This window comes from Triturus cristatus, chromosome 7, assembly GCF_964204655.1.
Source record: "Triturus cristatus chromosome 7, aTriCri1.1, whole genome shotgun sequence".
Taxonomy (NCBI): Eukaryota; Metazoa; Chordata; class Amphibia; order Caudata; family Salamandridae; genus Triturus; species Triturus cristatus.
The window spans coordinates 337,910,802-337,937,485 of record NC_140590.1 but is presented as its reverse complement, the minus strand read 5'-3'; positions in this window follow the sequence as shown (position 1 = coordinate 337,937,485).

The following is a 26,684-nucleotide window of genomic DNA, read 5'->3' as shown; positions in this document are numbered from 1 at the left end:
AACGCAATTACGCAAATTACGCCCACCCCTAATTCCAGGCCTCCACTGTGTGGGTTGCTGAGGAGACTCGCTGGTGGGCTTTTACGTGGAGGGGGACGACTTTGAGAGGCCTGGCCCTAGCAGACCTGACTTCCACGCATTAACACAGGCCCAAACCTCTCTGTTTCCTCTGAGGCTTGTGCACCAGGAGCCCCCCTAGCCTATATAGCAGTTACTTGCATTGCCTCCAACCCTGAGCAGCTACGCATCCTGAGGGGCCCAGCATCTAAGGACATTACAAAGCAGGGCCCTGGTGAGGTGCGCCGAGACAGTGCTGGAGTTGTCCTGGAGACCCCTGGTGCCTGTTCTGCGCTGATGCCCTGGATCCTTTGGGGACGGCCCGAATTATTGCATGTTCGAGGTGGAGCCTGCTGCTGGTGATCCTAGCTGTACTTGGTCGGGGTGGGTGCCTACGTCGGGGCTGGGCGAGTCTGGTCCCTGTAGGGGGTCATCCTGGCTATCCTTCTCAAGCGGTGGAAGCGTCCGGTCTAGGCCTGGTGCAGCTTGCTGTCAGGGAGGGCGGATTCTGTGAGGCCTGGCATGGAACCCTGCACCGGTCTAGTTTGGGACAACTGTCTGTGGTGCAGCGGGCCCCGCTCGGAGGAGCCACTTCCTGGGGCGTGGGCGGACACGGCCATGGTGGGGCGTTCTGTCCCACCTGCAGCACCTGTCCTAGACGCAGGTTTCCTACCTCACATCTCCACCTACCCCCCTTTCCTTCCCACAATAGGGCAAGGACAAACCTGGGGCGGCTGCCCCCAAACAGAACACGATGGACCATTATACCACCACTCCCTCGGGAAAGGAGGGCGCCGAGGGCCTGTCCCTTGATAACGCTACGCTGCTTGCAGCCATTAATTAATCACAGACAGCGCTTGAAGCACAGATTGGGGCCGTCGGGTCTGAGGTGTCTTTCCTCCGCCAAGATCTTCGTAAAGCCGTGGATCGGATAACAGAACAGAGACCAGGGTCTTCACAGTCGAGGACACAGTGGCCACTCACAATAAGAAGGTTGACAAACTTACCATGGTCTCAAAGGAGCTGGCCTCGAAGGTTGAGCACGCCGAGGGCAGGGTGCGTTGCAACAATATCCGCCTGGTGGGCTTTCAAGAAGGATGCGAGGGCACATCCATGGATGCCTTCCTCTCTAGTTCGCTCAAATATTTGCTTCATCCGGAGGCTCAGTCCCCCTGCTTTGTGATTGAGAGAGCCCGCCATGCCCTGACCAAGAGGCCACCTCCTGGGGAACGCCCAAGGCCTGTGATTGCCAGGCTCCTCAACTATGCGGACCGCGATGCCATCCTCCAGATTGCCCGGACCCACAAGGACAAAATGACATACGATTCACACACAATTATGGTATTCCCCGACTATACCAGATTGGTGCAGCAGCAGCTCTGAGAACTTAATCTGTCCTATGCTCTATTATTTCACGCCAGAATGAAAGTAATCTTTAATTCCAAGACCCACTTTTTTGACTCTCCACAGGAGGTGTTCGCCTGGACAGACGAGAGACGCCAGCTCAAACCACACTCGCCGACGCCGCTGGACTCTGACTCCTCACAGGGGTCTCACAGAAGCGGCTGACAGGGCAGAGGCACACCTGCTCAGCAGCATAGATCTCGTTCCAACTGGAGAGCCCATGATCAATCAGGAACCGCTGAATAATGAGGATTCAATTAGTCCTGTGGTTCCATGTTGTGGCCGCTGGCCTGTCTCACAGGATATCCGAACCTAATGTACTGGGGCCCTACACACCGGCTCCAGGCAAAGATGGAATGTCCACGCCCCTGGACAGTTTGGGATATGTTTTGTAAGTTTGGGTTGCGTGGGTTCTCTTGGGAGGACTGCCCGGGACTTCAAGTTCGGGGTCCGAGGCACGTTTCCACGGCGACAGGTACTCCTTGTTTTTGGAAGTATGGGGGTGGGAGGAGGTGGACGCAGGGTGCTGGGGTTGTTGTTGTTTTTATGTTCTTGGCACCAAACACACGGTCACACCTTATGCCACAGACCTCACACTTGTCGATGCAGTCTTTGAGAATGGGGTATGACACACCATATGGGTAGTTCACCACTGGGAGAGTTTAACATAGTTTCTTGGAATGTACAGAGCTGTTGAACAAGATTAAGCGAGGGCAGTCCTCCACTTGGCAAAGCGCCATACCGGTTAAATCCTACTGCTACAGGAGACTCACCTCCTGGGCAACAAGGCCCCCTGCCTTACTAGATTTGGTTTTACCACTATTTATCACTCTGGCTTCATGCGGGGTGCACGGGGCACCGGGATCCTCATTCATCGCCAAGTGCAATTTCACATTTCACAACACTGGCTAGACCCTGGCGGGCGCTTTACCATACTCTCGGGCACAGTGGCTGGCGAGCAGATGACAATAGGGAGTATTTATGCTCCCCCGCCGCTGGGTCAAACATTCAAAGACAAAATAACGCAGCTATGGGGAGTACTTACCGGCGGTTTGAAGTTCCTGGGCGGCAACTGGAATAATACCATTACCCCCCAGGATTGATGGCGTGCGGTGACGTCTGGCAGGCTGTCCCCTGTTTCCAAGCTGAGTACACTAGCGCATACACTAGGCTGGTCTGATTCATGGCGCGCGTTGCACCCGACGGAGGCTGGGTTTTCTTATGCCTCAGCCGTACACCCTACACTTTCGAGGCTCAATTATATATTCCTTCCCCACAGCTATGTACACAGAATAGTGCATACTTCTATCTTGCCTAGAGGCCTTTCAGATCACTCACCCGTTCAAATTAAGTTGCGCCTATGGACTCATCAGACCCCGTACAGATGGCGCATGTCCCCGTGGCTCCTCCAGGATGCTAAGTATCAAGAAACTCTACGCCTCGTCATTGTGGAATATCTCCGGTTCAATGTGGGTACATCTCCGTCACATATAACAATCTGGACGGCTCTTAAGCCGACGATCAGGGTGGCTGACCTTAGTTTTTGCACCGGGGAGAAGCGGCCGCATCCAGCACAGGTGCTGGAATTGGAACACTGCCAAGGACGGTTAGAGTCCCAAATGCTGGAAGGGTCAGACACTTGCTCTCTGTGCAATCTATTACATGTTCAACAACAAATTCATCAGCTCCTTACGGATGGGGCCAAGGAGGCGTTGGTGACCCAACACAGGATTTATCAATGGGGCGATAAGTCCAGCCATATGCTCCATCGGTTAGGCCAGGTCAGCCCCGGTACAGGTTCCCCAGTGATTTTCTGCGCCCACAAATGGCAACCTTGGGTCCACTTCTGCTCGAGGCACTGCATGAAGCCTTAGAACCGCACATTCTGCCAATTGACTGGTGGCATGCCAAAATCATTGTCTTCCTCAAGCCCGGTCGCCCTCCCGAGGACCCAGCCTCTTACCGCCCTATTTCATTGTTGAACTTTGAGCCCAAGCTTTTGGGGAAAGTTCTGGCTGACAACCTCCGCTCCTGTATTCAGGACCTTATACACCCCGATCAGTCCGGCTTTATGCCACAGCTCTCCACCAGACACAACATTAGGCGCGTCCACAATGCCATCGCGGGTGCGCCCAGCCTGGGTTGCCTGGCTGCCGTCTTACTCGCCGACATAGACAAGGCATTTGACTCCCTGAGCTGGACCTACCTCTTCAAACTCCTGACGGCCATAAATCTGGGTCCTCGGTTTATAGCTTACACGCGGCTGTAGTATACTGATCTCACTGCCTCAGTCCGTGCTGCAGGGTGCTGTTCTACCCCCTTTCCCATCCGCCGGGGTACGCAACAGGGATGCCCCCTGTCCCCTCTCCTGTTTGCCTTAGCGATAGAGCCCCTGGTGGCTTGGGTGCGCCGAGACCCCCTAATCAGGGGAATGGACGGGTCACAGGAACATTCCGATAGAATCGCACTCTATGTGGATGATGCACTTTTTTATGTTGGATCTGTCATTCTCGGGACCTTGTGTCCTCCAAATCCTTTGCGTCTTTGGCGAGACCTCAGGGCTATATGCCAACCCATCCAAATCTATACTCTTTCCAATTCACAGGGACCAGAGAAGTTAGGCCTGGGCCTCAGATTTGCTCCTTGCCGAAATGGGCTTTAAGTATCTGGGGGTTTTTATATCGCTGTGTCCCACGGTCTCTTGGTTGCACAACATCGCAACGAGACAACGATTTGGTCTCAACTACCCTTGTCTCTGTACGAAAGGTCTGTGATTTTCAAGATGGTGTCCTTGCCGCGCCTACTTTATTGGCTCCAAAACTTTCCCTACTCTATTCCTCCGTCGTGGTTCACTTAGCTTAACGCTCTCCTTAAAAGATTCCTCTGGAATGGGGGCGCGATCCGAGTTGCCCTTTCTACGTGTACACAATCCATGTACGGTTGAGGCATTGCAGCGGCCTCGCACCTCCTAGTGATCTATGAATGGTGGTACAGGTCCCAATCAGACCCAGTCTATGCAGTTGAGCAGATCGCCATGTCTGGCACCCCCCTGTTGCACTTCCTATACATGCCCAAAAATAAATAAGGATAAATACAGACCGAAATGGCAAAAAAATAAATACCATAAAACCGGGAGCCCTAATTATAATGTGGCTGAAAAGTCATATTACATGTACATGTAATGCTTAAATAAGTATGTTTGGTGTGATTTGGGGGGGGGGGGTTTCTTTCTTCCTCAGTCTGTTGTTCTGAAGACGATATGGGTTCTGTATGATGTACCTAGGGATTTTATTTTATGCATTTTCTCCTTGCTGGGCTTCACCCATCTGGTACGTTGGAAAATCAATAAAATTTGTTGCTAAAAAAAAAAAAAGAGAAATGACTGGAGGCACCGACTTTTCAAAACCACCCGGCTTAATGAATAGTACATTTGTTCCTTGCTTATGCAGTGATGGGTGCAAACATGTGCTCTGTTCACACCATGTTTGTACATCTGGTAAAAAGTTACACCATGGTCAGTGTTTTTAGAGTTTGCTTTAAGACACACTTGTCTCCCCCAGGCTAGTTCTGCTACACGCAGAACTCTGCCGGTGTCTACTGTGGCTTTGGCAGCACTGCTTATTAGATTGAGCCTGGCAGCACAAATGCTCTGTCTGCAAGACATTCTGTATTTACTAAAAGGACTGTGATCCCGCCTGCTGCTTATCATAGGTTGACTCCAGCGTCGTTCTCCTTTGCTGCCTACTAATTGGTTCACGACCCGAGACATCACTTCCGTTTTCTTGCTGAGGGACACCGCTTAACTATAGATTAATTGCCCTTGGTTAGTGGCCGTCCGCTTTGATGCATATACTATTTCTTCTACCCCTACCATGCCCCTGCCTTCTTTGCAAGTATCACGTGGGGAGATTCAGAGTGTGTGCTCGTTGGTCTGTGTGTTTCCCAGGCTCCTTCCCCTCAGTTACACCTGCAGCCCCTTTCGTCCGGCCAACAACACGGCTACCTCTATGCTGATTCAAGTCTCGCGCTCAAGTTCCCGCAGAGGCAGAACAACAGGAAACCCTCTCAGCCCCAAGTGCCTTTAACAGCCTCAAAAGAAATTGGCCGATGCCCGGGGGGCGCTCAATGACATGGCCAGGGAGTGCGCACGGCTACAGATAGAGCTCAGCACTGCGCCCTAGGCACGAGCAACTTCAGAACAGGTTAATTTTTTTTACGAGATCTGCATGTAGAGGATAAATGTAGTGTATGATGCATCTTTGTGCAGTAGGTAGCGCTCTAGTCGTAGTTAACAACTCTATGATCGGAAGCTACCAGTTCCTGGAACCACCGCTGTTGACTCTGCTTTACCCGATGTCCCCTCAGTGTCAGCGGAGGTTGTTGTTGCCTTCCCCAAAATGGCAATTTTCAGTGTCTTCCTTGTCAGTAAGGCTTGGGGACTCATCTACTAGCTCGACCACTTTCTTCCCCACTCCGAAAATGCATTCAGGGGAAGATTTACAAGTTCTGGCGCATCTCTGCAAATCACCAGGGATGCGCCAGAAAAGATGCGATATGCAATTCCCTCCCTACGCCACAACAAATGCGTCGCATTTACAATGCGGCGCGCTGTGGCGCAAGGATAAGGGGATGCGTGTCGCATCTGATGGCGTAAGGGCGGCGCATTGCTGGAGTCGTGTCGTAAGCGTGACTCAACTCCAGCAATGCTCGGGGGCACTCTATGCCGAACATGCTGCGTCACTCCTTACGCCTGCTTCAAGCAGGCGCAGGGTTTTGACGCAGCATGGACAGAAAAGTGACTCAGTGAAATCTTGTAGATTTCACTACGTCACTTTTACGAGACATTCCTGCGACAGAACGCCCAACCTGCAGGAACGCTCACATGAAACCTAACGCAGGTTTCATGTGGCGCATGGCTTTACAACGTGACGCATCTCCCTAGATGCGTCACTTTGTAAATAAGGCGCAACGTGGCACATGGTTTACGCTGCCGCTGCATCACAGAAGTGATGCAACGGCGTCATAAAAGTGTCGCAAGGGGCTTGAAAATATGCCCCCAAGTTTCCCTCTGGAGCTCCTGCCCAAGGTGCACGATGAGCGGGTATTAGTATCCTTTGAGTAGCGAGCTGGGATTTGAGGTGAGGAAAAGCGCACACACATTCACATACCCTTTGCATTTAAAGAACAACTTTACTTGGGTCTATTACCTTCCTGTTACGCATCTCTGCTACAGTGTCCACTTTCTGAGCTATGTTGGCACTATCAGGCTATGAACAGTGGCTTTCACAAAAGATCGCCAAATCAGGGGTATTATCAGACCTATTGGCAATATTGAAGACACTAGCTCTGTTCACATACAAAGTGTGATTGTACATAGAGCCTACAGAGTACATCGAGATTTCTGCATTTGGAAGATTCACCCACTTAACTAGTTCAATAGCACTTTGCACATGTTTGATTGGAAGGACCATATGACCTGCAGGGAACTCACAGCTCTGTGCTGCCGGTGCATCAGTCCACTGCCCCTTTCTGCATGCTCCTGCCATCAGCATAGTATGTCCATTTCAAACGTGTGAAAGAAAGGGTGCCGCAAATCTTTGCAGCTGTAGCTTTAGCCCACTGCTTTATTTCCGCACGCCTTCAGCATTTGCACATTTGAGCTGCAGGTTACACTTATTTACAGCTGGTGGTATTAACCCAGTGCGCCTTTGCTCACTCTCCCCCCATTGATATGGTCACTGGGGTGAAACCTCTAACCTGCAGAGTACATGTTAAATGTGCTTTCCGAAGAAATCAAAAATGCTTGTATACCAATGTAGAGGCTTCCACCGCGTGGTCACTGGAAACTGTCAGTCCAATTATTTATATATTTATTTATTTTAACATTTCTAAAGCGCATGGTTACGCCCACTGACGTGTCCCCGCGCTGAAGCAGACTCGCTAGTTGGAGACGACGCTAGACACCTCACAACAAATTTACCAACTAATACATTCCTGTGGCTCTCCTTTACTTTAGTACGCAGAGAAAAATAGCCATGTTTTTAGCTTTTTCCTAAATTTACCTTCACATGATTCCATTCTTATAGATTCCGGGAGCCCGTTCCAATATTTTTCCCCAAGGTAACTGAAGGACCTTGCCCCCATTCTTACACTCCGAGCTCTAGGAACCTTCACTAGCGACCTTCCTTTTGATCGCAGATTGCAGTCTGGGATATAATGAGAGATTAGAGGATGCAGGTAGCGTGGTCCTTTTTTTGCAAGTATTTTATGGCAGTAGCACATTGACTTAGAAAGGACCCTTTCCTCCACCGGCAACCAATGCAAATCTTTCAGGGCTTTCCTTGTGGAAGCTCTTCTAGGGAGACTCAAAATAAGCAGTGCTGCCGCATTTTGCACCACCTGTAATTTGGCTAGCCCCCTTTTAGGTGCTCCCAAATACAGTACATTTCCATAGTCCAGTTGTGCTGTCACCAGGGCATGCACTATGGTTTTCCTTGCATTAGGTGGTAGAAGGTCCAAAACTTTCCTCAGGATTTTTAGGATTCCAAAACATTTACCCACTACTTTCCATATTTGGGCCTCGAAAGACAATTTAGAATCGAACCAAACTCCCAAATTTTTAACTTCCAGTTTGGGAGTAGGAACTTGTCCCAATGTTTCCGGACACCATGCAGAGGAGCATATGTTCGGTGCATTCCCCACTATCATTACCTCTGTTTTACTGCTGTTCAATTTCAGACAATTTTCAGACATCCATCCTGCTACCTCTTCTAAGCACCTGGTGAAATTAATCGCTTTCTGTTCATTATTTCCTGATAATGTCACAATTATCTGAGTATCATCAGCGTACGATATGATGGTAACATGATGTTTTTCCACTAACTATGCCAGTGGTCCCGCATACAGATGAAATAGCGTGGGACTCAAAACTGATCCTTGTGGGACTGCCTGGGGCAACATGATACTCTTAGAAAGTTGTGACTGCTGCAAAACTTGGAAACTGCGTAACGATAGGAAGGATGTCACCCAGCGTAAAACAGTACCATCTATACCACATTCCTCTAGTCTATGCAGAAGCAGCCCATGTGAGACGGTATCGAACGCCGCACTCAGGTCCAGCAAAATCCTTGCCGTTGTCTGCCCCTCATCCGCACACCGTCTCATTGTGTCTGTGGCCAGGAGCAGAGCTGATTCTGTCGAGTGGGCTGCTCTGAAGCCAGACTGGGAGGGGTGTAGAAGATCATGTTCCTGGATAAAATTGGTAAGCTGCTTATTGGCTACTTTTTCTGCAATCTTTGCGACGAATGGAAGCAACGAATTTGGGCACAGATTTTCTAAGACTGCTTGGTCTACTGACGATTTTTTTTTCAGTGGACGTACTATTGCTTGTTTCCAGCTGGTGGGGACTTCTCCCTTCTGGAAGAAGGTAGTAATGAGCTCATAAACGTAAGGCATGATAAGTTCTGCTCCCATCAGTAGTTGTTCTGGGTGGGCCAGATCTCCGGGGGAGCCTGATTTAATTCCTTTGGCTATTATTTTTAATTCCTCTAGTTCTGGCATTTTAAATTCATTGAACCTGTCCCCTGTGGGATTCCTCTCCTTCTTAGTTCCAGAGCTCTTCCCCTGGCATACTTTTACTGGGAAGGCATTATATATTTTCGCCACCTTCTCTGCAAAGAATTCAGCAATTTTATTGCAGTTATCCACTGAGGCAGTTCCTTCTTCCGTTTGGTTATCATAGGATTTGAGAAACTTTAGTATAGTGAACATTTCTTTGGATGAACTCCTCGCTTTTTCTATTTTCTCCGTATAGAATTTGCACCTTGTTTTCTTAATTAATGCATGATATTTTTTAATTTCACTTTTATATTGATCTTTGGCCTCATCACAAAAGTTTTTATGCCAAATCCGCTCCAATTTTTTGCACTCTTTCTTAGATTTGGCAAGAATTTCATTATACCAATGAGCTGATGCCGTCTGTCTCTTAGGACTCCTAGTGTTCCAGGGGGCTATCTCATCTTTGGCCCCTGTTACCCATTCCTCAAATTGGTCATTAGCCATATTTATATCTGTTCCTAATGTCAGTTTATTTTTTGCCAATGCCTGTGAAAAGGAACTGGGATTAAAGTTGGCCCATTTCCTATATGTGGCTTTGCTCCCAGTCCTTCTATCCTTAAACTACTCATATTTATTGAGAATGGGATTAGATAATGGTCTGTCCAAGGGATAGGCCATGGTGCTTCCACCTCTATTTCCTTTTGGTTAGTGAAAATAGGCTCAAGAATATGGCCCTTTTGGTGCGTTGCTGATTTCACCTGTTGAATAAGGTTCATTGGCAGGATTGGCAGGATTTCACATCACAAACTTTACACCCTTTACAGTCAGCCACAAACATTATCATATGCACAAGACCATATACAATCAATGATCTATATTGTTGAAGACTTTTGTGCACTCATATTTTTGGACATCATCAATCAGAATGCAGTTTTTCACTAGATGACACTGAACATACTGATATTGGGCTATTATGTTTTAAAACAATTTTCCTATAACATTGTTATACTTTGTTTACTAGGCCTCAATTTAAGCCTGAGAGCCATTTTTCTTTTAAAATGGATGCCTTTCTGTCTTCCCTGCACATTTCACTGTTCGTTATTTCTGATGCACACAGTCAAGCAGAATCATGTCTATTTCCATTGACATTGTTCTTCCTGGTTTGGAATATCCCTAGCCTACTCACAAAACTGTGTTTTATGTCAAGACCCTTTCATTGCCTCACTGTGCCCTGTCATTCTTAATAGCTTGCTGTTGTTCATGTATCTAGTTTGTTTTACCATCTACAGATAACATTAGCATAGAAACTTGCTTTACACACAGTATGAGATTGACTGCTACAAAATGGTTTAAGATCAAATTATGCTTTCAAGATGTACACTGTGCTCTCTTGGGCTTATACCACTCCGTTCCTGCTCTGCTTCTTGTGTATAATGCTGCATTTTTCTCATCGGTCTCCTTCCTTGTACCTCCTGCTGAACTACAGTTCCTCTTCCGTTGCCCTAGATGCTCTACTCCTGTTTTGGTTTGCTTACTTCCCCTTTCCCACCCACTCCTTTCATAACTCTGCTCACACGTTGATAATCCCTACCCTCAGTTAGCCTCTATTTTTTAGCCCCAGCTGAGCTTCTTTCTTGGGTGCCATTGCCGTCTTCCCTTGCTCACTGGTCCACTTGAGCCTTTCTCGTTCTTATCTGGAACAATTACCACCACCCCCCACTCCCTGCATTGTGTGCTTACTCCTTAAATCCCCTTCACGATTATATGGTCTGTTCATCTTTGGCTGTTCACTCTCCTTTCATATGCTTCATGCTACTCCACCACCAACAATTCCAATCCAACCCACATAATTCCACTACACACCATATACATACATCCATAACACATGGGTAAAAGACATTGCCATTTACAACGCCAAAAGCTCTAAATCAAACAAATGCGAGACTTTTTGCATTTCCTGTGCTTGCTCTTGTTACAGGCCTGCTTTTCTTTCTGTGATGGTCTGTCACTCACTCACAGGCCCAGAAGAGTCTGTGTCACACATGTAGAAAATTCAATCTCTCTGTATCTGATTGTAGCACTGCAGTCCGTCTAGAATGAAGCATTGTAGCATCAGTCACTGCACAGAGCTCCCTTAGCTTGTCTTTGAGTAAAGTCCATTTGGTCTGTGGCTGAACGAGGCGCTACATCTTCTGGCATTGAAGGCAGATGCACAGTTGTGCTAAGTAATGCGATGCCCGATTTCTAACTGAGCATTGCATATTTAGCCTGTTGTGTAAAGTCTGTCTGATCTATCACCAAATGAGGCACTTCAGTATGTATCACCAAGTGAAGCACTTTAGTATGTGCCACTGAGAAAAGCACAGCAATAAGTCAATGAGTTTAGCCCCTGCAAAATAGGTCACTGAAAAAAAGCGCTTCAATGTCTGTCAATAAGTCTAGCGCTGCAGAGTCTATTGTTGACTGAAATATGACTGTCACTGAGGGAAGCACTGTACAGTGATGGAGTGAAGTGATGGAGTGTCTGTCACTGAGAGAAGTGCCTGAATACCTGTCAGAGAGGGTTATATCGAATTGTCTGTAGTTTGAAGATTGTGGGAGGCAGCAGGCAACGCAAGGGCCCAATGCAACGACCTCGATAATGGAGACACCCCAGCAGTGAGAGGAAGTGTTTTGGCAGTGGCGTAGCTAGGCTTTTTGCCACCAGTGGCGGTCCCAGCCTTTGCCACCCTGCGGTGGCCGTAACAGTAGGGAGGGAGTGCTGCCGAACAAATGCTGCGTTTGTACCCGGCGTAGCCGCAGGTATGAGGGGGTTAGAGACCTCTGCCACCAAAACTCATGATGTCAAGGGTGCACCGCTGCCCCATATCACTTGCTATGCCACTGGGCGATAGGTTAGGGCAGGAGAGGCGGTCTGTTATCCGCCTCGGTATGGAATAGTCAGCCTTTGCGTACTTCATCGGTCTCGCCCGCTGAGGACAGAACCCTGACGGCAAATGCGGCCAATGGTGTGCTCCCGGGACCTCAGGCAAAATCCCTACAAATGTACAGGGCCCGGGCCACGCTGTATGATGCCTACCTGGCAGAATCTGTACTACTAAAATTAAAAGAAGCCTGACCATGACAGTGTAACACACTGTGCCTGGAGAAAGACTTTTGTGATTAGTAGTAATCTTGGCTGCTGAAAGATTCCAGCAATCGTTTGTAGGGGGCGGCGGAACTCATATGGCCTGGTACTGCCTAAGTCCCCTTCTACTTTTGGACCCATACCGACCCACCCTTGGATGGATGGGGACTCCCTCCCTCCTCCAAGGCAAGCATTTAACACCACACAATTTTTGGATTAGGGGGTGTGACCCCCCGGCCGTATTTATTACGAAATTAAAAAAACATTGATTAATATTGACATTATGTTCAATTAAGCAGAAAGTCCAGATACATTGTTAGACACATGATGCCACTTGACTAACTTTAAACATGTTCTAATACAGAGACCACTCCTACCGTAATGTAACATGCATATATTTACTTTCTGCGTACCTCCTCTAGAGCCTACGGCAAAGTCAATGACTGGCAGCCACCAGGTCACGGTAAACTACAAATACTCCATTGGAGTAAGCTTGCACAGGGGGTATGGCTTATCGGACGGATACTTTCCCCCGGGCCCCCCTAGGCCCTAATCCTTAAACTTTATAACGGGGGCTTAAAATTTGCATACTCACACCCTGATGCGCGTGTGAGGGTGTCCACAAGCCCACTGGAAAGAGTGACTCCCCTGGCTCCCGCACCCCAACAGCCTACTTACCGGCTCTTACTGCCCCTGGAGTAACATGGTCCTGACGGCTAAGGATCGAAGACTATGCTTACCAATCATGACCTTACCGCCACAGGACAGCATAGTTGCCCGACTATCTGTCTTCCCCCTCAGCCCAATAGGAGGTCATGCCCTGTAACTCGCGCCCTCCAACCATGCTAAAATGTCCTCCATGTATGCCTGATTCCCTCTGAATGATAGGTGAACCGCGTCTGGCAAAAAAGAACTGATCACCCCCGATGTACCCATGTCCTATTGAATTCAGTTTCGGGGTCCTGAACGGCTTATCAAACTTGTTGTTGATCCGCTTTACCGTGTGATCCGCTTTACCGCGTGATTCAATGCTTGCACTAACTCACCCCCTCTCCATTGGAACCTTGAGACCAGCGATCATAGCATTGGGGCACCTCTTTGCCAACCATCCAACCTCAGTGAGCAGCTCCTCAACTTAAACCCTTCGTCCTAGGCGAGCCGGGTCGTTACCCCCTTGGTGCGGGATCCTGCTTGCTGGTGGTCCCTTACTTTGTTTTAAAGCGCGGTTCACCAACTCCCTGAATCGCCCTGCGCACAGTCTGCCCTGTCCCTGAAACTCTATTCTTGTTCCCCACTTACGCGCCCTGGCCTCGTGACACTGCAAGCAAACATGAAAATATAACATCCGTCAGTGTATTGCCCTACTGACAGCCTAAAAACCTACACTACTGCACATGACACAATGTAACAGTGTACTGATGCAAACTTCTCCCTGAGTGACAGGATAAAGAAACTTGATATTCACATGAAACAGAAACAATGGGCTAGAGCATGTACAGCAGCACATAGCGCTTATAGCAGTTAGAGGACCACCTACCGATCCTCTTGACCTGCTCTTCCCTTAGACTCGTTGCCACTGCCTCGGTGGCCGCCCCAATTCTAAAGGGGTGGGTCTCAACGTTAGCCAAATCCAACCCGGCGTCTTGGATGGCCAAACCCATGACTCTTTTGAACTGAAAGATAGTGAGGAATGACCCATCGCCATGTAGCAGAAGTGGCCCTGACTGGGCCCACGTCCACTGTGTCATAAAGGCCTCTAGTCTGGCAATGGGGCAGCACGTATTTCCACCGCTTGCCACCCCCATTCCAGATCTTCCGGTCTCCCCACTTCTTGTCCACATCTCGCCGTCATTGCGGTGTGGATCATCTCACAGATATCACATTCAAGGATCCACCATACATTGAGGAACATAAAAAACACAGATGATTAGTGCTCCTAGCCTTTGTATAAGAGATATGGTTTGCTTGCCAGGCCCATTGACTACATAATGCTACTGTACTCCCCCTTACCCCCCATACCCTCAGCTCAGGGTGCATAGGTACTGTGTGACACAACGCGGACATCAAATGCGCAACCACATGGATGCATAGGTACTGTGTACCACCACATATATATCGAGTGCAAAAAGTGTACAAGCACAGGGTGCATAGGTACTGTATAATACGACCTTGGCCTCTGATGCAGAGATGTGCCCAAGAGCACAGGGAATAGGTACAGTGTGACACAACACAGGAATATAATGCTTTTGTACCGCTTTGCTCGCCATTAGTTGGCAGGGTATGCTCAGACGTTGAGTCCCTTGCTCACTTTGCCACTGGATTCAAGCAAGCCTGGCTGAAGACGGCTGAAATGCCAGAAACCGGTCCTAGGAAGCTTGTTTCCGGTCCAGGGAAGGCATGGCTTGGCAGGCCGGGCTGGACTGTTTCCATGAGGCACAGGTTCAGACTGATTTGCATATGGCCATGTCTGAACTGGGGTGGCAGAGTGGGCTAAAGAACGTTGATGGATTAAACCCAGATCTGTTGACTGGGTGTGAGTGTTTGATTGGTTCTGATGCTCTGCCCATCACCACCCCCTTTTGTACCGCTTTGTTCACCATTAGTTGGCAGGGTATGCTCAGACGTTAAGTCCCTTGCTCACTTTGCCACTGGATTCAAGCAAACCTGGCTAAAGACGGCTGAAATGCCAGAAACCGGTCCTTGGAAGCTTGTTTCCGGTCCAGGGAAGGCATGTCTTGGCAGTTCGGGCTGGACTGTTCCCATGAGGCACAGGGTCAGACTGATTTGCATATGGCCATGTCTGAACTGGGGTGGCAGAGTGGGCTAAAGAACGGTGATGGATTAAACCCAGATCTGTTGACTGGGTGTGAGTGTTTGATTGGTTCTGATGCTCCGTCCATCACCACCCCCTTTTGTACCGCTTTGTTCGCCATTAGTTGGCAGGGTATGCTCAGACGTTGAGTCCCTTGCTCACATTGCCACTGGATTCAAGCAAGCCTGGCTGAAGACGGCTGAAATGCCAGAAACTGGTCCTAGGAAGCTTGTTTCCGGTCCAGGGAAGGCATGGCTTGGCAGTTCGGGCTGGACTGTTCCCATGAGGCACAGGTTCAGACTGATTTGCATATGGCCATGTCTGAACTGGGGTGGCAGAGTGGGCTAAAGAACGGTGATGGATTAAACCCAGATCTATTGACTGGGTGTGTTTGATTGGTTCTGATGCTCCGTCCATCACCACCCCCTTTTGTACCGCTTTGTTCGCCATTAGTTGGCAGAGTATGCTCAGACGTTGAGTCCCTTGCTCACTTTGCCACTGGATTCAAGCAAGCCTGGCTGAAGACGGCTGAAATGCCAGAAACCGGTCCTAGGAAGCTTGTTTCCGGTCCAGGGAAGGCATGGCTTGGCAGTTCGGGCTGGACTGTTCCCATGAGGCATAGGGTCAGACTGATTTGCATATGCCCATGTCTGAACTGGGGTGGCAGAGTGGGCTAAAGAACGGTGATGGATTAAACCCAGATCTGTTGACTGGGTGTGAGTGTTTGATTGGTTCTGATGCTCTGCCCATCACCACCCCCTTTTGTACCGCTTTGTTCGCCATTATTTGGCAGGGTATGCTCAGACGTTGAGTCCCTTGCTCACTTTGCCACTGGATTCAAGCAAGCCTGGCTGAAGACGGCTGAAATGCCAGAAACCTGTCCTAGGAAGCTTGTTTCCGGTCCAGGGAAGGCATGGCTTGGCAGTTCGGGCTGGACTGTTCCCATGAGGCACAGGGTCAGACTGATTTGCATATGGCCATGTCTGAACTGGGGTGGCAGAGTGGGCTAAAGAACAGTGATGGATTAAACCCAGATCTGTTGACAGGGTGCGAGTGTTTGGTTGGTTCTGATGCTCCATCCATCACCACCCCCTTTTGTACCATATAATGCTTAATTGTACAGGCCCAAGGGTGCGTAGATACCGTGACTCAACACGGACATCCAATGCATAAGCGTATGCGCACAAGGGTGCATAGGTACTGTGTGACACTCCACAGGCATATATTGCCTACGTGTACAAGCACATAGGTGCAGAGGTAGAGTGTGACATAACCAGCTTCCACTGCATACGTGTACCTGCGATGGGTACATAGATGCTATTTGACACAGACTCCTAATTCATAGGTGTAAAAGCACACGCGTGCATATGACACTCTCGAAAAGTGTGACAACAAGGCCTGGGATGTATTGATGTGACCTCACAAGTACTGAAGATGTATGTAAGCACCTCGCAAGACTGACATCAAAGACTTGGAATATATTGATGTGACATCACCACGGCTTGGCATGTCTTGATGTGACGCCAACCGTAAGAATAACGGGTAATATACCGTATATATACCTTGTTGGCTGACCCGAAGCAGGGCTTTTACCTTTTTTCGTTGAAATCAGACTTTCAATTCTGAACGCTTAACATAACCTCAGTGGCATTACATAAGGAACAGTGAAATCAGACTTTCAATGAAAGCGCCTAGCATAGCACCAGTTGCATTAAGTGATGAACATTGAATTCAAACTTCCAATTAATTAAAAGTGCCTAGCATAGCACCAGTTGCATTACGTAAGGAACATTGAAATCAGACTTTCAATGAGAGCGCCTAGCATAGCACCAGTTGCATTAAAGTGAGGAACATTGAAATTAAACTTCCAATGAAGAGCGCCTAGCATAGCATCAGTTGCATTTACATGAGGAACATTGAAATCAGACTTTCAATGAGAGCGCCTAGCATAGCACCAGTTCCATTAAGCGAGGAACATTGAAATCAGATTTTCAGAGAGACTTTGAGATCGCAAAGCATAGAACCTGTTTCATTACATGAGGAACATTGAAATCATACTTCCAAATGACAGCGCTTAGCGTAGCACCAGGGAACATTGAAATCTGAATACAATAAGCTCAGGATGGGGGAAAACCCAGGACTCACTTACTCCACAGAGGATGTTGATGCCATTCTGGCAGAATCTTCTTTGTTCGCTGATACCAACATCTCGCAGACAATCTCCCAGACCACTGACTGGGATTCACTCTCAGAAAACAAGAGGAACAGAATCAGAACTATTTTACATGGCACAATTCTGACAGAATATCTAAGGACGAATATGGCACCCAAAGGTCTCCTAGTTACTAATGCCCCACGAATTTTTCTAGATGACCCAGTTTTTAGAAGGGATTGGGCCCAGATAGCGTGGCACTGTACACGAGACTGGATAGTGCTGATAGTTAAAACCGCCAAAAGACTATCAGACGCTATGCTTATCGAAATACAGCTCACTGAGACACACATTAAAACCACCATCATGGGTTATAAGAAAAAACTAGAAGAAATTAACAAAGAACTCAACGAATACAAAGAAAACCTGACACAACAAAAGATCCAGAAATTCCAAAAAGATCTTAAACGGTTTTCATTTGTAAAAACTTATCCGTACTCAGACCCAGACTTCATTCCCCCCCCTAGGACTGACAGGAATTCAGATCAGTCGAGTAATGACTCATCCGATAGTAGTACCTCCAGCACGAACAGTGGTAGGTACAGAAACAAGGGCAGATCAAGACCATTCAGTGGTTGGCCCACCGTAAATCCACCAATGATGGGGGGACCACCCGTCCTTTTCAATCCACATCAGCAATATCCCATGTACGGTTGGCAACCACCTTTCATGCAACCCTCTTTCCCACAAAATATGTTTAGGCCGCCTTTTTTAGGGAGAGGCAGGAGGGGAAGAGGACGAAGGAAGCCGCAAAATCAACAACAGGTTCATTGGGAAGAAGACGAGGGGGCAGTGGGACACAACACGAGGAGCAGGACCAAGGAACCCCAGGCAGGGACGAGCAGCAACAGAGCCTAGTCACAAACCTGTCGAAAAAAGAGCTCACATCGGCAGAAAAACAAGTTTTGGAAAAGGGACTGGGCTTTGTCCCGACACCCAAACTAGATAAGTTCAATCTACACTGTGAACTTGCCACTTTCTTCCGTAAACTAAGACTAAAAGCGTTCTTTGCTACTAAAAGTAACGACATACCAATTGTTGACACTAATGAGACGGGCCTACGACTCAAATCTAGTTTTACACCACCACCACACATGGTCCCTGGTGAAATAAGCACCTTTGAACAAGCGGTCTTCAACTAAATCGAGAGATTACCAGACAAGAAGCCGTTTTTCAATCTCAACAAAGATTGCAAGATTGCTTTAGAGGGTCTTAAGAACTGTGAGGACATCGTAATAAAACAAGCTGACAAGGGTGGAGGGGTGGTCATACTGGATAAAGCAATGTATCAAGCAGAATGTTTGAGACTGTTATCTGACAGGAGAAATTACCTCCCACTCCCCTCTGATCCATCTAATGACCTAAAATGTGACATCAGTTCATTGGTTAACTCAGCAGCCTGTAACAATGAGATCTCCAAAATGGAGGCAGATTACTTGACAACCACGGAAGGCAAAATTCCTTACTTTTACATCCTCCCCAAAATGCACAAAGATAAGTTCCCACCACCAGGGAGGCCCATTGTCTCTGGGATTGGTTCACTCCTGGAGCCACTATCACGATTTTGTGACTTCTTTTTCAAGACTATGGTCCAACAATCGGAAACATATCTCCAGGATACCAAAAGTCTTCTGTCATTACTTAAAACAATCCAGGTTGACGAACACACCATCCTCGTCAGCCTGGATATTGAAAGTCTCTACACCAGCATCCCTCAGGATGCGACCCTAAACGTGCTTGAGCAGTCACTCGAGAACTCAGAATGGTCCCATAGAACCCCCAAGGGGTTTATCATCGACTGCGCCACTCTAGCCCTGAAACGGAATTTTTTTGAGTTCGAGGGTACCCTGTATTTACAAACGGGCGGTACTTCTATGGGTAGTACCTTCGCTCCTAGTGTGGCAGGACTCTATGTCTACGACTTTGAGAAGAAGTTCATCCTGACCACATCCAACCCCTTCTCTAGAAACATAACACTATGGCGCAGGTACATCGACGATGTACTCCTAGTATGGAATGGACCCCAGAATGTTCTCAATGAATTTTTCTTATGGATAAATACCTGCGATGACCATCTCAGATTTACTCACTGTAGTGACACCCCGTCCTTAGTCTTTCTGGACGTTGTGATCACTATAGAGAACGGGGCCCTTGAAACCCGCACACACTACAAACCGACTGCGAAAAACAATTTACTTAGGTTTGATAGCTTCCACCCTAGGCCCCTCAGGGAAAACCTCCCTTTCGGACAATACCTCAGAATTAGGAGAAACTGTAGCAAGAGCTCTGACTTCCGCTCCCAAGCTAATGACCTGTCACTCAAATTGTCAGACAGAGGATATCCCGAAAAGATATTGGCAACTTGCAAAAAACGGGCTGCTAATCAGAACCGTGAGGCACTGTTGGAACCCAATCTGAAACAAGTGACGGACACGCCTCTTACGTGCGTCACCACATACAGTACTATCTCGAACCAGGTCACAAGGACAATCAACAAACACTGGAAGATCCTGAATACAGGCAATCTAAAATGGGAAAAACCCTTGTTCTCTTTCAAGAGAGCAAGGAGTATTAAAGATGCATTGGTACACACCAGACCAAAATAACCAGAAACACCAACAAGATGTACTGTCCTTAATTCATGGGGACTACCTAACATTACAGGTCATTTTCCATGCGGTGACTGTAGCGTGTGCCATCTCACCACAGCCACAAAAACACTATCCCTAGAACCTGGCAGAGAATGGTCACAAAGAAAACATACAAACTGTAACACCACTAATGCAGTATATTTAATTACCTGCCCGTGTGAACTTCGTTACATAGGGATGACAACAAGGAAAGTGAAGCAGAGGATCTGTGAGCACAGGAGCACTATTAGATGCAAAAAACAAACCACGCGTCTAACAGAACACTTTCTTCAACACAATCACACACCCAACGATATGCGTTGGACGATAATTGAAACTGTGACTTGTACTAACACACAGAAATTTCTGTATGAAAAAGAACAACGCTGGATACACAGATTGTCCACCCACAAACATGGTATGAACGATTGCATACCTTGGAACTCTGTGCTGAACAAATAACCTCATTGTGCCTTGTAATTTTAACTGAATTACTGTTTTCCTCTCTGTAGCATTCCTCCTACGTGTGGAAGGTCCTATTCCATGTAAATATATTTTTAATAATCACTCTTGACTCCTTTTATTTTCTCACCTATGACTAGCCATTCACCGGCAGAAATCGACCTGTCGCTTTAAAAATTGTCTCCTCACTCCAGGCCACGCCCACTAGTCATGTGACCAGGAAGTGAGGAGTATTTTGTTGAAGCCTTGCTGCCCATTCAGTAACATCCGGGCGCCTGGGGGAAGCACAGCAGGTTTGTGGCAGGCAGTCGGTGAGCTGAGGTAAGAGTATGTAGGGAAGAGCTGGTGGCCACGCACACGTGAGGCACTTAGAGTTAAGTGTTCTGACCATTGCCGCCCGTGTTTTGTGTTTCTTGTCCAACAGTAATGCAGCACCGTCTGTCTCCCTTATGAGCCCATGACACGATTCGAGTAAGAATCGCGAGTGAGTCTTGAGTCGTTTCCTTTTTCCACCGTGTTCTGTTTTTAAATAATTTCCTTAGCGCACGCATGTCACAAATAGAGTTTTTTTCACGTGCGTCTTTGTCCGCTCTATAGAATCACACATCAAGTATACTCACAATTGCTGTGTAGCCGTAAGACACCCACGATTTCCACAATGATTTAGTGGGTTGATGCTAATCTCGCATAATATGGAACGAATGCTCGGTTCCAACAACCAATGGTAATTACATGGGGCGCATAACTCAGAATGAGGTGATTATATGCGCACAAATGAGAGTTCACACGGAAATGGGCACTGTTCATTCTAATTCTAAATGGATCATTTTCTGATTGCCCAGAACTGTATGTGCTTTTTTCAGGTTCATCTGTACACAGAGGACTCCTTGAACCCTTTTTACCACCTTCGCAAGTATATGTAGGTGGCACACAGACGCTCCAGGGTTGGATGCACCTTAGTGCGTGTAGACCGCCCGGTGTGTCGATAGGTCCTGACGAAAACCTGTGATTATACTCTAAGGTTGAAACATGTAGACCGTCAATATTTGGATAATACTTTAGGTCAAATTAAACCTACATTAGTATTACACTTCACCACTTTTTTAATCGTGACCCTGCTGCTCCATATTAAATTTGTTAGGGAGTACAGTAGGATTACTTTTAACTTTATTTCACTCACTCACACACGTCACTTACACGTACTGATATAATAACAAACCTGCTCCGCTGTAATCAGGCGTGGAAGCACACCCGAGTGGTATTCGACTGCTCGGGTGGACCCCGATGATGAACCATGTCACCAACCAGGTTGGTGAGTGAGGGGTTTCATAAAAAAGAAATATTTTCTCTTTTTACTTCTCTGAGAACTCTCTAACAGACAGAAGGTCTTTACCTTCTCTCATTTAAGGATACCCCCTTCTTTGTTTATTTTAACATTGAAATCTGGCCATGGCAGGCTGCAGTCCACTCGCGCCCAATGCCAACTGGGGCCAGATCACAAGATCTACGCCGAATCGCACTGTGTGCATTCTGACTGCTGCCTTGTACGCTTATTGCTTTGACCAGTAAACATGCCCTCATTAAAATCACAATCAGACAACTTGGTCGCAAAAATGGCATCCCATATATCGGGACCTTCGTTTGCTATGCATTATCACCGGTGAATTATAACGGCCATGTACCCTGGTGACATTTTTATTTCATTGTTATTAGTTACTCTCGGCATTACGATTAGTGTAAGAGTGTGTCGGCTCATTTCAGGTCTGGCTGACCCGAAGCTAAGGGACTTAGAGCGTTTTAAATATAGCATAGTTGAAATAAGACATTATGTTGAGAGCACTTAACATATCCCAATCGCATTACATGAGGACACATTCGTATTTGTTAGGCGCTGATAGATTAAGTGATCTCCTGCCTTACTCCTGCGTATCATGCGATGTAGCTGTGCTAAGACAGACATGATAATACGTGTTAAACCACCCCACATGCTGTAACACGTGGTAACACCCATGCGGTAACACCTACGTGGAAATACCCAATAACGGCCATGTGATAACATCACTGCAGCCACCTCCATGTGGTAACAGCCACTTTGATAACACACAGCAACACCCACACAGTAACAAACACTTGTAAACACCTAAGTGGTAACCCTTACACGGTAACAAACACCTGTTGTCACCTACATGGTAACACCTGGTAACAGTCACGATTTAATGTTCACGCAGTAACACCTACGCGGTAACACCCCCACGGTAAAACACCAATGTGGCAAACATCAAAAGCGGTAAACACCAATGCGGTAAACACCCATACGGCAAACACCAACGCGGCAAACACCAACGCGGCAAACACCATACGGCAAACACCCACGCGGTAACACCCATGCGGTACTCCGCTCTCCCGCAATGTAGGCATCTACACTTGAGTATCTAGGCTCCAACCTCACCAGTGATAACCTAAACATTTTTAATGTATCAAGATGAGATGACAGAAACGTGTTAAGAAACGTTCAGAGCATAAAACAGGCTGTGTTCACCTCTGCTAGTGCTAGAACACTTCATCTCGAGTGTGAGTCATGACACCCAGGCCCCAGAAGCTGCCTCGAAAAAACACCACCTCTGTACTGGACGAGAGGCCATGTGGTTTGACATATAATCCCATTGGGAACCATACATTAAGAAATCATAACAACAGTTATTCACTGTGCTCGGATATAGCCAGTACTGTGGCATGCAGAGCTACATACGACAATTCATCATTATTCACGGATGTCCAATACTATGGTATGAAAAGCTGCAAACATAATTTAGCATTACACACTCCCCAAAGCGTAATTAATACAATGTGTGCGGAGCAAAAAGGCAGCGTTGACGCTTTTCTAAACCGCAGCGCTTAAACGAGCCAGTGGACTGGAAGGAAACACGAGCGACGAATTCGGAAAATCCTCCGACCCCATTTGCTCAAAGTAAACGGATTACCCTGTCAATCACCTGCTATGCACTCCCATTCTGTACCAGGTATCGCGGTGTGCGCCAAAAAACTCCTTCCCTCACTGAGAACCCACAGCCACGAAAATGCAGGGGCCTCCGACTGAGGGGACTGCCTCCACCCTCCATTGTTGCGACGCTGATAACCCCATGGAACCCCTCACTGCTAAGACCAGTCAAAACCCTGACATGGGGCCCCCGTCCCGCCACAATCTCTACAACTGTCCACACTCAATTCAGTTAGTGAATGATGTGTGTATCACCTCACTGGAGAAACAGAGAGGAGTCGCCCCTGCCAGCTTCGCCCAAAAACAATGGAGAAAGGCATCTTGGGAGTGGCACTCAATTGTCTGCTCTGCAGCTAGCAGTTATATGTACTGTAACTAAGCACTGGAAGTCTGGGTCGGTTGGAGGGAAGTTTATTCACAAAAACTGGAGTGGAACTGGTGGTATTCAAAATCTGGAAAAGACTAGAGATACCTCATACTGAATTGGTGATTTGTTAGTGTTTCTCACTGCTTGGCCAAGTGTAAAAAAGTGAGAAAAGGCGAAGTGTGCTAGATGGACTTAGAATGCGGGCCCCGGGGGAAGTGAAGGTCGCAGACCAGTCTTCCCCCGGGGTATTCGCGCAACGGCCGGAAGGACATGGTGGGGATGGGATTATAGGAAGGAAGGGGGCGGGAGTTGGGAGGGTATATAGGTGTCAGGAGAGGAGTATCCGGCCTCTTCCTGACACCTGAGCACCACCGGGAGGGAGAAAAAAGTTTGTTCGGGGTTTAGCGTTATCATCTCGGTTTACGATGCCCCTGGGAAGAAATACGGCGCGGCGGCTGGCGTAGCCGTGCGGTGAGCGCGGGACCGATCTGCCGGGTGAAGAGTTTGCGGCCGGGCGTGGCCAGCAGGCCTGGAGTGTCGCGCTGAGGGTGGCGCACGTGCGCGGAACGGAGCTGCTGCGGCCACCACCGGAACGTTGAAGGTGGCAGGTAGGGAGGGGGCATCCTGAGCGGGGGAGAGGGAGCGGGAGCCGGAGTCCTGCCGCGTGTCCGCCGGCTGGTGTGGTGTCATGCTGCCTTCGCCCGCAGGGTGGGGGGGGTACTGGAGCCGGTGCGCGCGTCTGCTGTGGGCCCCATAGTGGCGGTGGGCGGGTTGCAGCGGGGATGGTGAGATCGGCTGCGACGCCGCATCGGTGGCGGGGATCCAGGGTTCAAGCCTCGAGGTCGCGTCCCCATCTTCTGATGCTGGGCTAATCTCCTACCCACCATGCGGGAATGTATAGCGTCCATACGGAGCTTTGTGAGGCGCTCCGGTGCCTTCGGGTCGAGTTCGCTTTCGCATCTGCATCCTGTAATTCCGGGCAAATGATTTAACCCCCCGTGCCTGAATGGGTGATGTACGCACGGAGCTAAGTACAGCGCTCCAATACCTTCGGGTCGAGTTCGCGCTCGCGCCCACATCCGGTGAATCTGGGCAAATCATTTCACCCCCATGCATGACTGTGTCATATGACCACGGAGCTCTGTACAGCGCTCCCATACCTTCGGGTCGAGTTCGCACTATGTAATTATGCCAAAAACCAATAAATAAAAAAATAAAAACAAAAAAATAAATAAATAAATTTAAAAAAAAAAAACTATATAGATCTGTATATACAGCCTTGTGGCGGTATCTCGCTTTCGGTGGCATTCCATCCCGGGCACATTGGGCATAGCAGGCGTCGCGCAAATTTGGGCAGGCCAGGGTTGGTGGGTAATCTTTATTGGTGAGGTGCGGAGCCGGCAGGAGAGCCCACATGTGGCTATCCACTACCAGCGGCGAGGTGTAGGTATGGGCCCATCAATTCTTGGACCTTCCCCATTTATTTTGTTTATGGTGCACTGGGGGCCACCCGGTGGTTTCGGCATAGGAGGGTTGGGGGGGGCAGGTGACGGGTTGTTGTCTGTGTCGGTCGTGTTGCGAGGGGTGTCTAGGACAGGGGTGAGGGACTGCCAGTGCGGCATGAGGCCCAGTGGTGCTTGGGCCCACCTGGTTGCGGCGACCCGGTGGGGGGGGGGGGATCCATGATTGGCGCATAAGGCCGGCAGATAGGGGGTGATGCCAGCAGGGCACACAACGGCTCTGAGACGCTGGCCAGAAGCAGTAGGGGGGTCTGCGGCGGCCTGCCCTCCTTCGAGGGATTCGCGCATTGAGGACTCCAACCTTGTGATCATTACCAAGTTTTGAGTATGTGCGGTGTGAAGTGTCGCATGGAGGGGTTGGGGGTGAGGATGGAGGACTGTGACGGTGTACGACGGAGTGGGAGTTGGCGGGCCGGATGCAGTGCGATAGACGGGGATGTCTGATGGGGCCTTGGAGTGGGTGCGGGGGGGGTGTTCGGGTAACCAGTCCAATTTGTTCTTTGTTTCAGGCGAGTGCACCTAAGACGGAACTCAAAGGGGGATGGCAGCTTCGCTTAGGAAGAGGAGGTTCCGGACGGACACTCAGGTACATGAATTGTGGGTTAAAGTCTTGGAGTTGTACTGGGAAGGTTAGGTGTTCACGCCCTGGTTGTCACCGGGTGCTCATGTGTAAGTGCATGCACTGGTGTATCCTTCAGTAAGGTTGAATTGGGGGTCAAATTTTGGAGTTGGACTTGGAAGATTAGGTTCACGCCCTGGTTGTCACCGGGTGCTCATTTATCAGTGTATGCAATAGTATTTCCTTCAGTACGGTGGGGACAATGCTGGGGGCCTGGGAATCCAAGGCCCACATGACGCACAGCGGGTCAGCTGGGGAGTTCGTGGTGATACCAGCAAGGAGAGGGCATTACATCAGACGGAGGGAACTTTGGAGGCCACGCAAGGAGAAGGTTTGGGTTTCGAACGGCCGATGGGGATATCAGGCGAACGGAAGGCTGGCTGCCAAAGGGTGGTTGGTCCCTATTTGCCGGGTTTAGCGGCTGTTTGCCATGCTTGGAGGGTGACTTTTGAGCTGGGGGGCCAATTGACGCAAGTTGTGGATATCGATCTCGGACACATGGGGCGGCATGTTGAAGGGCGCGGCCCAGGGACAGCTGGGGGTGTTTAGCAGATGGATGGGGGTGCCGGGCTGGAACAGTGGTGGACGGGTTTACGGTCAGCCCGAACGTAGCTCGACTTGGGGTGGTCTTTCTTCGACGTAATATTCAGCCGCTACCCACAGCTGGGAAGGCAGGCAGGCAGGAGAATTTTCTCGGCACTTCCGTGGATGGGCAAGTACTCAGACGAGGGGTGGACCTGGAGGGAGGGGGTGTGGGTTTTTTGGGGGAATTGTTCTGACGGACAGGTTACGAAGCCCTTGGGGGTAGGCAGGGGCCTGGAGGTCCTTATCGATAAGACTCACATGAGGCGAATAGGCGGAGGCAACGGGATTGCCGGACGGACGGTGCACACTGGGTGGGTGCTGAGGTCTGGAAGAA